Here is a 15,502-nt window from a genome sequence, read left to right as displayed (position 1 = left end):
TTAATTGAATTATGTTCTTCAATTACATGCTTGAAACTGGACCTCATATTTCATTACGATTATGAAACACACGTAAATAACAACAAACGTAATTAAATGGGGCTTACTTTTTAGATTACTATTGATTTATTACATTTCTATTAGGGTACATGTGAACTAAGATCTATATCCCTAAAACAATATTTACTATCCAAACGAGTCGTAAGCACTTAAAAACACATCCACTGTTTTTTCTTTCCTTTTTTAATACTTAGAAGTACTTTTTAAAACATCTTAAAAGTCAATCCAAAGAGATGCTCATTTGCTAATTTCTTGGCTTCATTATTTTTCTACTCAAATTTGTCACCGTCCCCACTTCAAAATAATACAATGCAAATACTCAAAGACCAAATAGAATGGTTTTACCAGGTAATTTCTTCCTTATTCATTATTCCAATTGCAGTATGCTGGTGTCTTTATCATATTCATTATTCCAATTGCTTCGCTTTTTAATTAGAAGTTCCAATAATAAAAAAAAACAATAATAATAATAATTCCAAAAAAAAAAAAGCTGCATAATTGATACAGGAGTTTCAAAGATTCAACATCATAAAATAATAATTATCTAGAATAAAATAAAAACAATGCACCAGCCGGGAATCGAACCCGGGTCTGTACCGTGGCAGGGTACTATTCTACCACTAGACCACTGGTGCTTTTGTTGTAGGGGACATATAATAATACTAATATTTGTTAATTAAGAAGCAAATTTGTTGGTAATTTACTTGGAATTTTTTATTCATGTGGCTTCAGAAATTGCGGCAAATGGGGTTGAGGAAATTGGTAATTCCCATTGGATAGGAAATTTCATTTCCATTTATGAGGTATATTCTCTCGTAAGAATTGGACTCGTAGTTACCTCCATCTCGTTGATGAAAAAATTATGTTAAGGGTATATTTGATTTAATTTTTAAATGTTTAATTTTTGAAAATATGTCGTTTTGGAAAAAATGAAGTGTGTGGTAAATATTCAAAATAATTTTGAAACACTTTCAAAGTTTATTTTAAATAGTTTTTATCAAAATAGTTTAAATAAAAATGATTTTCTAAAAAAATACTTTTTTCTTTAGTCAATTTAACCAGTTTTATACCGTTTATAGTTTCACTATTTCTCTATGCATACCCATCTTGTGTTGTTACTTTAATAATAGGTATTACACCAAAAGAAACAATACAACTAATATTTTTATATGTTATAAGTTACGAAGATAGGTCAAACGATAAGACATTCTCCCTTTGGATATACTTAAATAGAAAGTCTGAGTTCCATTGAAATTGAAATTATGTCTTGCCATTTACGTAAAAATATCCACATTTTCTTCTCAAATAAATATTAAATTTCACAGGGCTTCATTATGATCTCATAAACGATGAGGGTTGTCTAGGTAAAGGTCTAAGCTCATGGGCATGTTCAAGTCAAAGGAGGAACAAAAGTTTGCATAGGAGTCTGCAAGTTATGGATTGACTACTTAGCTGAAGAAGTTTCATCAAAAGGAAAATGATCGAGCCGATCTCACTACTGTAACATTGCAACCTCAAGAGCTACATTGTACTATTTTGACATCATCAATATTGTACACATTCCTAAGCATGAGTTAGAGGAAAGACCTTATAAATAGCATCATACCGACAACCTCTAAGGGTAAGCAATTCTCTGTGCTTAATTGAATTAAATACTACTTCATATACTAACTTAGACATTGCAGTGTACTTGGTTTGACACTACATCAGTACGAGTACTCTTACGCACATCAACTCCAACAACGCCTCCAAATTAGAGGAGTGGGTAGAGGAGCACCAAAGCTTGCATACGAGTTTCCTGTGACAATAGCTACCAAGCTAAATGAGCATGTAGACATTGAACTTCTCTTTTTATTTTTCTTTGGCTATATGCATGTTTCTACGTTCGATCATATCATTTACATGTTCTTGCTTCTTAAAGAGAAAGAATGAATATGATTCCACCTTGTTTGTCTTCTTGTTACAAGTGATGTTGAATTTTTAGATTTACACGTGTTAGAAGGCTACTAATTGGACACGTATTAAACATTTGTTAAGTCATGTGTGTCTATATCCAATATTTGTTTAGTTAATATATTCGTGTCTATGTCCGATACTTGGACAATCCAATACTTATTTGCTAGCGTAATTGTTGATACGGTTTCCTCTGGTGAATAGAAGACAACAATAATCGAATGGCGTCAGATGTCAGAAACTAACCTGCAAAACAAAAAACTGTTATAGGCTGAGTTGTGGAGCTCGCTCTCTTTAAGATGTTTTGCGTCTTTGCCCTTTATGCAAGTAGTTCAACAATGGCCACACCATCCCTAGGATAAAACAACCAAGATAATACTTTCTCAAACTGACCTGCATTGAAACCATGCGAAAAACTCACACCCTTTCTACTACTTTTGCTCGAGAAATAAGAATGAATCAGAGAACAAAGAGGAGTGGAGGCACCCGAGAATGAAGAGAAGAATGAAATTGTGTTTTGCTTCTTCTGAAAATGATTCAATTTATAGGTAGAAAGCCCAACTGTAAAGTGCATACTGTGCATGGGTGGAGGACATGCGTGAACTGAGGATGCAAATGACCACGTAATATGCAAATGACCATGCCAATATCGGGCGACTAAAAGAATGGATGGAAAATGATTTTTGTAATAAGATAAATAAATAAAATAAAAAATAAATTTAATAAAAAATATTAATATTTTTTAATAAACATAAATTTACACAAGCGTGCCTCGCCATGCCTCGCCCGATTGACTAGTGGATAGTGGCAGCAGCACGCATGTGGGATGACCACCATACCCACATTTGCCTATCTTCTCACCCCCTCTAAAACATGGGTACCCTTTGGGGCCCAAATCCAAAACTCAAAGTGGGGGTTTAAAAAGGAAGTTCCACTTGTCAATCTTAGCAATGTGAGATTCTAAAAAAATTATTTTTCATTTATTAAAGTTTTTCACCAACAATCCCCACTTGAAAAACTTTTAAGAATATAAGAAAATAGTTTTTCATTAAGCAATATCAGTCTGTACAATTCTGTGCATAAGCAAAGGTGTCTTACGACTTGAACCTTTACATAGTGAAGATGATTTAGAATATACTGTAACTCTTAGTTTTGAACTCTGTCTCTAACAACATCTCACACACAACATTATTAGGGTGTAGTTAGAAAGCTCGTACTTTAAGGCCTAGCACGTGTATCCCAGTTTCGTGAATGCTCTAGAGAATTTGTCTAAAATTCCATAAGAAATGGCCCACACTTCCACATTCACATAGATGAGTCTATCAGGAGTACTCTTGTAACTAAGTACTCCACTTTACATCAAGTATATATCTCATTAATAACTAAGTTCAACCTTTCTTACACTTCAGGATATCATGCTCAGACTCTAGGTCATAGGAAGGGAACTCTGTGTTCGTTTTAGCATGATTCACTTGATATCACTGGTGATCATTTATTACACGTTGAACCTGTTTCTTGGGATCTCAAGTTTACAAGTTGAGTTTTCCTCACCGGTGATTCATCTTTCCATAGGCATGAGTTCCATCATTTCTACATGAGTTCCGTCATTTCTAATGTTTTGTAAACCTTCTCTCTGGCCAGTCCTTTTGTCAAAGGATCTGTTAGGTTCTCATCAATCCTTATGTGATCCACTGTAACTGCACTAGTAGTGAGGAACTCTAATGGTACTATGCTTACGACGTACTTGTCGTCTATTTTCATTGTAATAACAGTTTTGACTTTTGCGATTGTTGCAATACTATCGCAATGGATCAATATGACTTGTACCAATTTTTCCCATAAGGGAATCTCTGATAGCAGACTTCTAAACTAGCTTGCTTCTTCACTAGTTGTTGCTAGTGCAGTCATTTCTAACTCCATCATAGATTATGCTAAGATAGACTATTTCTTTGACTTCCAAGAGATAGCTCAACTTGCTATATTAAAAATATAGCCACTAGTAAATTTTGAATCATCCAAGAGGGAGTTCCAAGTTGCATCGTTGTACCCTTTCAGAACAATGGAAAACTTTTGATAGTGTAATCCTAGGTTTTGCATTATTCTGGGTTTTCTTCAAGTACCTCATAACCCTTTTTATAACATTCTAATGCTCTATACTAAGTCTTATTGTAAACCACAATCTACTAAAGGGTAAGTAGCTTGATTGGTTCGAATCCAAGTTGTGAGATGGCAGTGACGGTGAGGATAAGGTTAGGTTGACTTAGCTTTGGCTTGCTTTGGTCATTATGGCGATTGATGATCCTAGAGTTTGAGTCAGAGTGGCGACATGCCATTTTTTATTATAAAAAAAGTTCTATAATATACATAAATAATTTTTTTTTCTTTTCGAATATTTTTTTTTATTTTTTTTTGGCGTTTCTTCTAATCACTACAAATCACTATTTTCATTTGATATTCTATAGTGTAAGTATTATAACTATATATTCAAAATTTCAAATTTATGTATATTATTTAAATTAATTAAATAAATAAATCTTAGTAAACTTATTCCTTCCAATTGAACGGGTATTCTCAATATTATGCCTTGAAGAAGACTCGAACCTCCACGCTCTTTAGCACGAGATTTTGAGTCTCGCGTGTCTACCATTTTACCACCAAGGCATCTTGAAAGTGATTATTATGCCTTATAAACCAATGACGAGCTAGAGCTAAAAGACTTTTAGAAGGATTAAATGTTTGCTTTGAAGATAAGTTTCCAGCCAATGGTGAACCGTTGCAACCATTGAAGCTCCAAGAGCCATTTGGTCATCCAAAAACCATCATGAATCTAAAAATTCAGATTCATTTACATTATTAACATCCCATGTATTTAATTAATGTTATGAATTTACATTTATTAGAGTAGTTGAAAGGGTGTTAGATGAATGTAGCCAATGTAGGTGAAAGGTTACATCCTTTCATGGTGTCTATTCAATTAGTTTAAATAGGGTTGTAATCTCTACATGTAAAGAATAAGACTTTGAATTTGAATGAAATTTCATTAGAGTTTATTCTCTCAAGCTTGATGCTTTTTCTTTGCATTCTTGTGTTTAGAATGCATGTATTATAACTTTCAATGTAGTTTGATCAATTAGATTGTGGAGAGTTCGAAATCTTGAAGTTTGGAACTAGTTATTCTTTCTTCTTGATCATTGATCAATCTTCCAAACCAAATCTATTTAGCTTTTTGGGGTTATTATCATTTTGTTGATTGGAGTTATTCTTATTATCGTTGTGGGAGTTCACCTAGAATAAAGGGGGGTTCTCATACCTGATTAAGGTAGTTCCCTTTATCATTTGGTATCAGAGCTTTGGCTCTAAACAGATTATATTTTTTTTGTTCTATTTTCATTCTATCTGTTTTTTCTCCGTCTAACTCTATTCTATCCATCTTTCTTGTGACTTTCCATCTTTTTCAATTTCCTTCATTTTTTGTGCACTTGCTGGATTTTTTTTTTTTAAAAAAACAAACAAGTGAAAAAAAAGTTGTGGAAAAGAAAGTCTTATTGTTTTTATGACCTTTCATTTTATGTTATTTATCCTTCATATTTAAGTAGACCTGCTGGAAAAATTGGAAAAAAAAAAAGAAATTGTCTTTTGCACCTTTCCATAGCTTTTTTTTTTTTTTAAATATTTTTTTTTTGAGATTTTGTGACTTTTTGCGTTCTAGGTCATATTGGAATTTCTTGCATGATTCTCATAAGAATACTTGCTGAAAGTTTGAGATATTAGAAAATCTTATGCTATGTTTCACAAAAGAAGACATCATTGGGCGATAAACCATAGTGATGATAGTTTTTGGAAGAACATTCGAGAAAATTTGGCTGAATTACATAATTCAATGGACTACATATCTCAATTGAATTAAGAGTTGAGGTTGCAAGAACAAGTAAGGAAGAATCGAGTCAACCAACCTATTCCAAGTCAAGAAGATTTTCCAATATTTGAAGATGAGCAACCAATTCACAATGATGGAGATCAACAAGTCGACGAGGAAGATATCAATGGTGAGGTTGCTGAGGTGAACAAGGAGATATTTGAATTATGTGTTGAGATGAATGATTATGATCATCAAAGTTTGAGAGAGGAATCAAAGGGCATAGTAGTTATGGAGAGTGATGAGATACTTGTAGTATGTGAGGTCATGACAAACTCCATAAAGCAAAGTGAAGACAGTTTCGAGACAAAGAAAATGAACAAAAGTGAGACATGGGTGACAAAAACAAAAGAAGATAGTGTGATTAAGAGGAAAAAAAATTTGAGTGAAAAAAATCATGAGAGTGAGATTATTGTTCTAAATAATGTTATCTCTTCTTATTTTCACTGTGTTTTTTATGATTCATCAAAAGCAAAGTAGAGCATCAAGTTTGAAAGATTCAATCAACGACGAATGGGGAGGAGTACTCTTCAAAGAAATTTCACATTTGATTTTGGAAAAGACAAGCCTTTCAAACTTCTTTCCAAAATTCGAGACGATGATTACAAAGTTGCTTTACAAGGAGATCCTAAAGATTTGAGGACGAATCTTCTTGAAGAAGGGGAGAATGATAAGAAGTTGACCATTATAGGAGAACATGAAGTTTTATAAGAGAAAAATGAAGCTCAACAAGCTCAATCCAGCTCAATCGAAGCTCATGTTGAAAATCCATGGGAGAGCTTTCTAAGTCAATCTAATCATGAGGCAATCATTATGCCCTATAAACCAATGACGAGCTAGAGCTAAAAGACTTTTAGAAGGATTAAATGCTTGCTTTGGAGATAAGTTTCCAGCCAATGGTGAACTGTTGCAACCATTGAAGCTTCAAGAGCCATTTGGTCATCCAAAAGCCATCATGAATCTAAAAATTCAGATTCATTTAATTATTAACATCCCATGTATTTAATTAATGTTATGAATTTACATTTATTAGAGTAGTCTAAATGGTGTTAGATGAATGTGCCAATATAGGTGAAAGGTTGCATCCTTTCATGGTGTCTATTCAATTAGTTTAAATAGGGTTGTAATCTCTACATTTAAAGAACAAGACTTTGGATTTGAATGGAATTTCATTAGAGTTTATTCTCAAGCTTTATACTTTTTCTTTATATTCTTGTGTTTAGAATGCATGTAGTAGAAATTTCAATCTAATTTGATCAATTAGATTGTGGAGAGTTCGAAATCTTGAAGTTAGGAACTAGTTCTCCTTTCTTCTTCATCATTGATCAATCTTCCAAACCAAATCTGTTTAGCTTTCTTGGGGTTGTTATCATTTTGTTGATTGGGGGTTATTCTTATTATCGTTGTGGGGGTTCACCTAGAATAAAGAGGGGTTCTCATACGTGATTGAGGTAGTTCTCTTTATCATTAGTGATACTAAAGAGTTAGAGGTAACTACAGAGGCAAAACGATAGTTTAGCCCAACTGTACTTACGAGCAATTTGTGAAAGGTCATTGTACTGTTGATTGGTTATATCTAATGGACACAAAAATATATCTGTAATGCGAAGAGTGTAGCTATCGGTCTTTACTAGAGTGTCTGACAGTTAACGGATGGTGGATAATATAATTAAAGAGTTTAATTACTTATTCACGTACCGTTAGAGCTTCAAGCTATAGGTCCATAAGGTCCCCTTGGTAGCTCAAAAGAATTTAGTTGAGAATCAGTTTTTGGGTTAATTTGAATTGTTCAAATTAATAAGAGGGGATTTAATTATATATGATATAATTAAATTGAGTCAATTATATATGATATAGTTGATATAATATATTTGATACATTATAGTTTATTTGGAGGAAATAAATATTTGAATGGGATTCAAATAGTTGTTAAATTTAATATAAATATGATTTATATTAAATGCCATAAAATAAAGAAAAAGAACTATAGTTTATATTGTATGTGATGCAATATTAAAACTATAGGTTATAAATATAATATGATAAGTTGGTTATCATATTTATTTATATTATTAATTATTTGGATAATTATTCCCTTTTTCTCTCCAACCACCTTAGTGGGAGGTTACTTGAATTTTATGGAAAATGGAATAAATAAAATATGATTTCATTATTCCATAACTAATCTACACGGATGGTGATTGAAACTATACGATAGATTGAGAGCCTATACGATAAAGCTTTAACACTACACGATTGAGGCATCATACTATACGATAGAAAGCTTCTTCAATCATTTTCCTCCTCCAAAACTCCAAAACTCCCTCCTAACCAAAATAGCTAGAGCCCACCATTCCTGGGTTCTCAACCTGAGAATATCGAGGTCACCAAGTGGTAGTGTCTTCACATTTTTGGTTTGTTCTTGTTGTTATTTGAAGAGTTCGTGATTGTTCGAGGAGTTCGTACAGTTCGAGCGATTTACGTGACGAAGAGTTCTTCAAAGGTATAATCATTTGAACCCTGTTTCTTGTTCAAAAGCTTTAATATTTTTTAAGATGCATAAACTGAATGTTTTACCGTAAACGTATGTTTTCAATCGAAATGAGATTTGGATGATCTGCTTCCGCTCATGGATCTTGTAAATCGAGTTCCTTCAATTGGTATCAGAGCTAGGTTGTAGTTTTGATTCCAAATTCCATTTTTTGTATTGAAATCGTTTACAATTTTGGTGGATTTGTTAAATATATGTGGATGGTTTGTTGATGGATGTTTCAGGGTAGTAATCTCAGTTTTGGCTTTCTGTTTATATTACAAAAGTTAATTTGTAAGGGCCCTTAGTTTTTTGGGCATTATTCTTGCAATTGAGTCTGTACTTGTTTAAGTTTTGAGTTGTTCGTGAAGCATCGAACGTGAAGGTTGCGGTGCATTTCGATGGAGAAGATGAAATGGTGATCACATTGTGTAGCTTGAGCTAAACAATTGTTTAGATTTGGTTATGCGTTCGTGTAGAGTTGTCTACTAGATCGTGTTGCGTTGGCTGCAAGATCAGGTAGGCGTTCTAGGGGTAAACGACTGCACGGTATTTGATATTCGACTCATGGCTTGTGTGCTAAACGACCGTGTAGACTATCATGTTCATCGCATAATCAGTAGCTACATGATCACATAGTATATGACTGGGCGCCCGCTACTCGATCGTGTAGACTATCATGCCCAACGCATAATCTTTAGCTACACGATCGCATGGTATATGCTACTTGACGCACGCTGCACGATCGCTTGGACTTTCATGCTCATCGCATTGTCAAAAACTACGCGATCGTTGCTACAGGATCGTTTATACTCGACGCTCGTTGCTCGGCTATTAAGAGATTTGCTACACGATGAAGCTGCAAGGCTTTAAGGCGAGCGGTTCAAGACCCGATTTACCTGTTCCGAACCAGAGGACTCAAACTTTTTTAACAGTTTAGCCTTTTCTTTTCCGGTTTTGAGATTTACTATCCCGGTCCATCAAATTTTATTAAATATGCATGTGATGTATGTTTATTATATATGCCATAATGTATGTCATATAGTTTTTAGAACCCACCATATGTTATGCATTTTTTTCATACATCATTTTATATTATAAGTGTTATAATATATTAATATGCATGATTAAATTAAATATAGCATGCTCATACATCATATAATATAAGAGTTATAATATATGCATGCATTATAGCATATCCATGTATCATTTATATTATAAATGTTATAATATAAGGTTGTATATATATGTGGAATGTGTGCTATATCTTAGTTTATTACTTGTTTATATAAAAGTTATATACATTAGTAATAAATGAACATTGCATGAAGCATGGCTTTACCTTAGTTAATTTATAATGGTTATAAATAACTTATGTATGTCTAGCTTGCAATGTTGAATGGTTTTAATTGTTTCATTACTTATAAGTGTTATAATAAATGAAATTAAAATGAAAATAAATAATAAAGAGTTGCATGCACACCTTAGACTTTAATCAATTTTTTAAAAGTATTTTAAAATTTGATTGAGATGGACCTCAGATCACGTTTCTAATGAGATTAGAAATCTAAGTTTAATCTTTTAAATCAATTTAATAGGATTAAATTGATTCCTAATAAAAGATTAAATACGTAACAAATGTATTTATAAGGGACCTTTTGGCTAAGGCTGGTTCTAGCTAGGCTAGGGTACTTAAGTTGATGGAAACGTCGCACCCCAACCTGGGAACACATGCATACAAATTTGATGAAAGTTTGTTAAAGAGTTTAATGAGACTTGAATCAAAGTTGTTTGATCATCAAAAGCATGTATTTTTTGAGCAAATTAAACAAATCACTAAGATAAAATCAGTAGTCAGATTTTCTAAGTTAATCAACCCTAGGTAGAACATTCAGTGGAAGTTAAATGAGGTATATGATACTTCACTTTAACCTCTACACGTTTCTCCCTAAAAGTTCATACCGTGAGATCTATCCTTGGCTTCGAGACACCATGGGTGTCCCCCTATGGGTGGCATTTGGGTAGGTCAATACCAAGGTGAATGGAGGGAATGTTTATAGTAAGTGGGGGCGGGACGTGTGACAACATATCCCTTGGTCTCTCTCATTAGGTTGGATAAAGTTTTTATGAATCGCCTCGTGGCATCGTGGGTGTCCCCCTAAAAGATGACAATTTTGCATAATTTTTTATTTGATCTTCAGAAATGGATAGGGTTACTTTATTCTCTTGTCTTAATTGGGTTTTCCCTAAGGTTGGCTCATTAGGGCGGGACTCTAGGACCTAAAATGTGGGGTTATACTTACACATAATTGTTAAGGATGTTAACAAATTCTGGACCAAACAATGGTGACTATTCGATTCAGTTACAAGGAGTTATTTCTGTCTAGTAGTTGAGATTGTCTCATTTTAGTGAAGGAGCACTTGATCACCTTGTGGTGACTTTTGTCCTGCCTCACTGAAGCATCATTACAAAATAGATGTTACTTAGAGTACATTAGAATATTTTGCTAAATTTTGATTGGTTTTATAAAAATGGTTTAATGCAAGTAGACTTAATTAAGTTTGTTCTTTTTTCCAGCAATTTATTTATGGCTACTGTAACCTTAGGTTTACTTGTTGCCGATAGGTTAACTGACAAAAATTACACTAGTTGAAAAAACACCATTAATACAATTTTGATCATCGATGATCTTCAGTTCGTTCTTACAGAAGAGTGTCCTTCTATTGCACCTCTTACTGTTGCTTGAAACGTTCGAGACGCGTATGAGCGATGGACACGGGCAAACGAGAAGGCTCGAGCGTACATTTTGGCCAGCATTAATGAAGTTTTGGCCAAGAAGCATGAGCCCATGGTCACTGCACGCAATCATGGAGTCCCTCCAGGGGATGTTTGAACAACTGTCCGCAACAGCTCAAGCACAGATGCTCTTAGTACAAATCTTTAACTCACATATTGAAAAACGGGTCATCTGTTCCTGGGAACATGTTCTCAAACTATGAATAGTCCACTTCAAACGGGCTGAGGAATGGAACGGGTCGAGCATCGATAGAGGCCAGCCATGTTTAGGCATTATTCTGGAATCCTTACCAGAAAGTTCCTTCATTTCGTTGACAACACACTATTTGAACAGGGTGACTTACAACCTTACAACTCTAGGTTGACTACAACCTAACAACTCTACTCAACGAGTTGCAGACTTCCCAATTCTTGTTAAAAAGCAAGGAGAAAAAGGTGTGAAACAAGATGTGCTTCATCATAACAAGTTCCACAAAGGTTTTGAGCTTCTGGAACTAAGTTTGCACCCTCTTCTCCGCACTTAGAAAATGAAAAGAAAGAAAGAATGGTGTAAGGGGAGGCGTTCTGCAACCCATACCTCGTGTTGCTACCAAGGATAACACCAGTGAGGATTGACAAGGGAAAATGTTTCCATTGCAACCAGGATAGGCACTAGAAGAGAAACTGCCCCAGATATTTGACAGAAAAGAAGAAGGTCAAACAAGGTAAATGTGATTTGCTTGTTTTGGAGACTTGTTTAGTGGAGAATGATGATTCTGCTTGGATTATTGACTTCAGGGCCACTAACCATGTTTGTTTTTCATTTCAAAGAATTAGTTCCTGACGGCAGCAGTGAGATGACGATGCAAGTTGGAACCAAGCATGTCGTCTCAGCTATGGCAGTGGGAGGCTCCGGTTAACTTTACAGAACAAATGTCTCATTTTGAATGATGTATTTGTTGTTCCTAATTTAAAAAGGAACTTAGTGTCTGTTTGAATGTAAATATCAACTCTTTTTCTCTTATAATAAAGTGTTTATTACTAAGAATGGTGTTGATATTTGTTCTGCTCAACTGGAAAGTAATTTGTGTGTGCTTAGACCATTAGCAACAAATACCCTCCATAGCATAAAGATGTTTAAAACTGTCGTAACTCAAAATAAGCGACTTAAAATGTCTCCTAAGGAAAATGCCCAACTTTAGCACCTAAGATTATGACATATTAATCTTAATAGGATTGAGATGTTGGTGAAGAATGGACTTCTAAGCGAGTTAGAAGAAAATTCTTTACTTGTGTGTGAGTCATGCCTTGAAGGCAAAATGACTAAAAGGCCTTTTACTGGAAAAGGTCATAGAGCCAAAGTGCCTCTGGAGCTAGTGCATTCAAACCTTTGTGGTCCGATGAATGTAAGAGCTATGAGGTTATGAATATTTCATCACTTTCATTGATGATTATTCTAGATATGAGTACGTTTATTTAATGCAACAGAAGTCTGAGTCTTTTAAAAAGTTCAAAGAATCCAAGGCCGAAATTGAAAACGCATTAAATAGATCTATTTAAACACTTCAATCTGATCGAGGTGGAAAGTTTTTGGATTCATCTTTCCAAAACTATTTGATAGAACATGGAATAGTTTCCCAATTCTTAGCACCTAGTACACCTCAGGAAAATGTGTATCAAAAAGAAGAAATCGAACCCTGTTGGATATGGTTCGGTCTATGATGAGTTACGCTTCCTTACCTGACTCGTTTTGGAGTTATGTAGTGGAGACTACAACTCATATCTTGAACTGTGTTCCCTCCAAGAGTGTTGCTAGAATACCTTTGGAGTTATGGAATGGTCGTAAAGCTAGTTTACGTCATTTCAGAATCTGGGATTGCCCAGCACATATGCTTGAGGTTAATCCTAAGAAATTGGAAACATGTTCAAGGTTATGTCTATTTATAGGCTACCCTAAGGGAATGAGAGGTGGTTATTTCTATTATCCTAAAGAAAACAAAGTATTTGTATCAACAAATGTTACTTTTCTTGAGGAGGATCATATAAGGGAGCACAGACCTAGAAGCAAAATCATGTTGAATGAGCTTTCCAATGAAACTACTGAATATTCAACAAGAGTTATTGAAGAGCCTGGTACCTCAACAACAGTTGTTGAAGTAGGTTCATCTAGTAAGTCAAATTAACCTCAAGTATTGAGGGAACCTCGACGTAGTGGGAGGATTGCAAACCCACCTATTCGCTACATGGGTTTAACTAAAATCCTAGCTATGGTAGCCGATGGTGAGGTTGAGGATCCATTGTCTTACAAGAAGGCAATGAAGAATGTTGACAGAGATGAATGGATCAAAGCCATAGATCTCGAAATGAAGTCTATGTACTTCAATTCAGTTTGGGATCTTGTAGATCAACCTGATGGGGTTAAACCTATAGGTTATAAATGGACCTAAAAGAGGAAACGAGGTGCTGATGGGAAGGTGAAAACCTTCAAGGCTAGACTTGTGGAAAAGGGTTATACCCAGGTAGAGGGAGTCGACTATGAGGAGACTTTCTCGCCTATTGCCATGCTGAAGTCTATCCAGATCCTTCTATCCATTGCTTCATATTATGACTATGAGATATGACAAATGGATGTCAAGACTTCTTTTCTGAATGGAAATCTTGAGGAGACCATTTATATGGTGCAGCCCGAGGGATTCATAGTCCAAGGTCAAGAGAAAAAGGTTTTCAAGATTAATCAATCCATTTATGGACTGAAACAGACATCTTGATCTTGAAATATAAGATTTGATACTGCGATTAAATATTACGACTTTGATCAAAAGGTTGATGAGTCTTGTGTCTATAAGAAAATCATCAACAGTTCAGTAGTTTTTCTAGTGTTGTATGTAGATGATATCCTACTCATTGGGAATGATGTAGGTTTACTGACTACAGTTAAGAACTGCCTAGCAACCCAATTCCAAATGAAATATTTGGGAGAGGCTCAGTTTTTTCTTAATATTCAAATCTTTCGAGATCAGAAGAACAAAATGCTAGCACCATCTCAAGTGTCATATATTGACAAGATGTTGATCAAATATTCGATGCAAAACTCCAAGAGAGGCCTATTGCTTTTGAGGCATGGAGTTACTTTGTCTAAGGAACAATGTCCTAAGATATATCAAGAGATTGAGGAAATGAGATGGGTCCCCTATGCATCTGCCGTGGGCAGTTTAATGTATGCGAGGTTATGCACTAGACTTGACATCTGCTATGCAGTGGGGATAGTCAGTAGATATCAGTGTAATCCAGGATATGATCAATGGACAACCGTTAAGAACATTCTCAAGTATCTACGGAGAACGAGGAACTACATGCTTGTGTATGGTTATAAAGATTTGATCCTTACGGGATACATAGACTCTTAACAGAGGGGCTATAATATGACAAAGCACCAAACAGGAGTGCATCACGGACTTTACCATGGAGGCTGAGTATGTAGCGACTTGTGAAGCTGCTAAGGAGGCCGTTTGGCTTAGGTCAGGACATTCCTGATTAATCTGGAAGTTGTTCCAGACATCTCAAAGCCCATCACATTTTATTTTGATAATAATGGTGTTGTGGCTAATTCCCATGAGCCTAGGAGTCATAAGCGTGGCGAACACATAGAACGGAAGTATTATCTCATCCGAGAAATTGTGCATCAAGGGGACGCGATTGTCACAAAGATAGCTTCAGAGCACAATGTTGTTGATCCATTTACGAAGGCCCTCATGGCTACAGTATTTGAGGGTCACCTGCAAAGTATGGGTCTATGGGACAAACCACGGCTGGACTAGGGCAAGTGGGAGATCTTATACAGGGCGTGTTATGCCCTAGTTTATTGTTTTGTGTACTTATAATTTGATTATCTTGCACACCCTGCTAGCTTTAGGACTGTTGGATTGTATCAACACGCAGTAGAAGCGACGAGGATCGATAAGCACTCTAATTCATTAATTTTGGCAGATTGAGTTGTGGGACTCAAAATAAGTTGGAATCAAAGCAACTTGGAGAATAGCTCTCAACAACAACCAATGGAAGAACACATTCTTCTCACGAATTTTTCAGAAAGAATTCTACCGATTGCATCGCCATAAATTCACTCCAATCTACTCAAATATTGCAATCCATCATGCAATGAAGATGGCTGCATGAGATGCAACTCATGCTTGGAGTAATAGAAGCTTAAAGATGGTGGGTTATGGATGAACTACTTGAAGAAGACAATGGAAAATGCCAAATTCCA

At 35.0% G+C, this 15,502-nt stretch overlaps 1 non-coding gene across 1 annotated transcript; it reads right to left on the bottom strand.

Annotated features, from left to right (window-relative positions):
- Positions 1-624: 624 nt before the first annotated feature.
- TRNAG-GCC lies at positions 625-695 on the bottom strand. Its single transcript has one exon. It is a non-coding gene; the product is annotated as a tRNA-Gly (tRNA).
- Positions 696-15,502: the final 14,807 nt, after the last annotated feature.

This window comes from Benincasa hispida, chromosome 3, assembly GCF_009727055.1.
Source record: "Benincasa hispida cultivar B227 chromosome 3, ASM972705v1, whole genome shotgun sequence".
NCBI lineage: Eukaryota > Viridiplantae > Streptophyta > Magnoliopsida > Cucurbitales > Cucurbitaceae > Benincasa > Benincasa hispida.
Note: the sequence above shows the minus strand (reverse complement) of the source record. Positions and strands in the feature narration are given on the sequence as shown.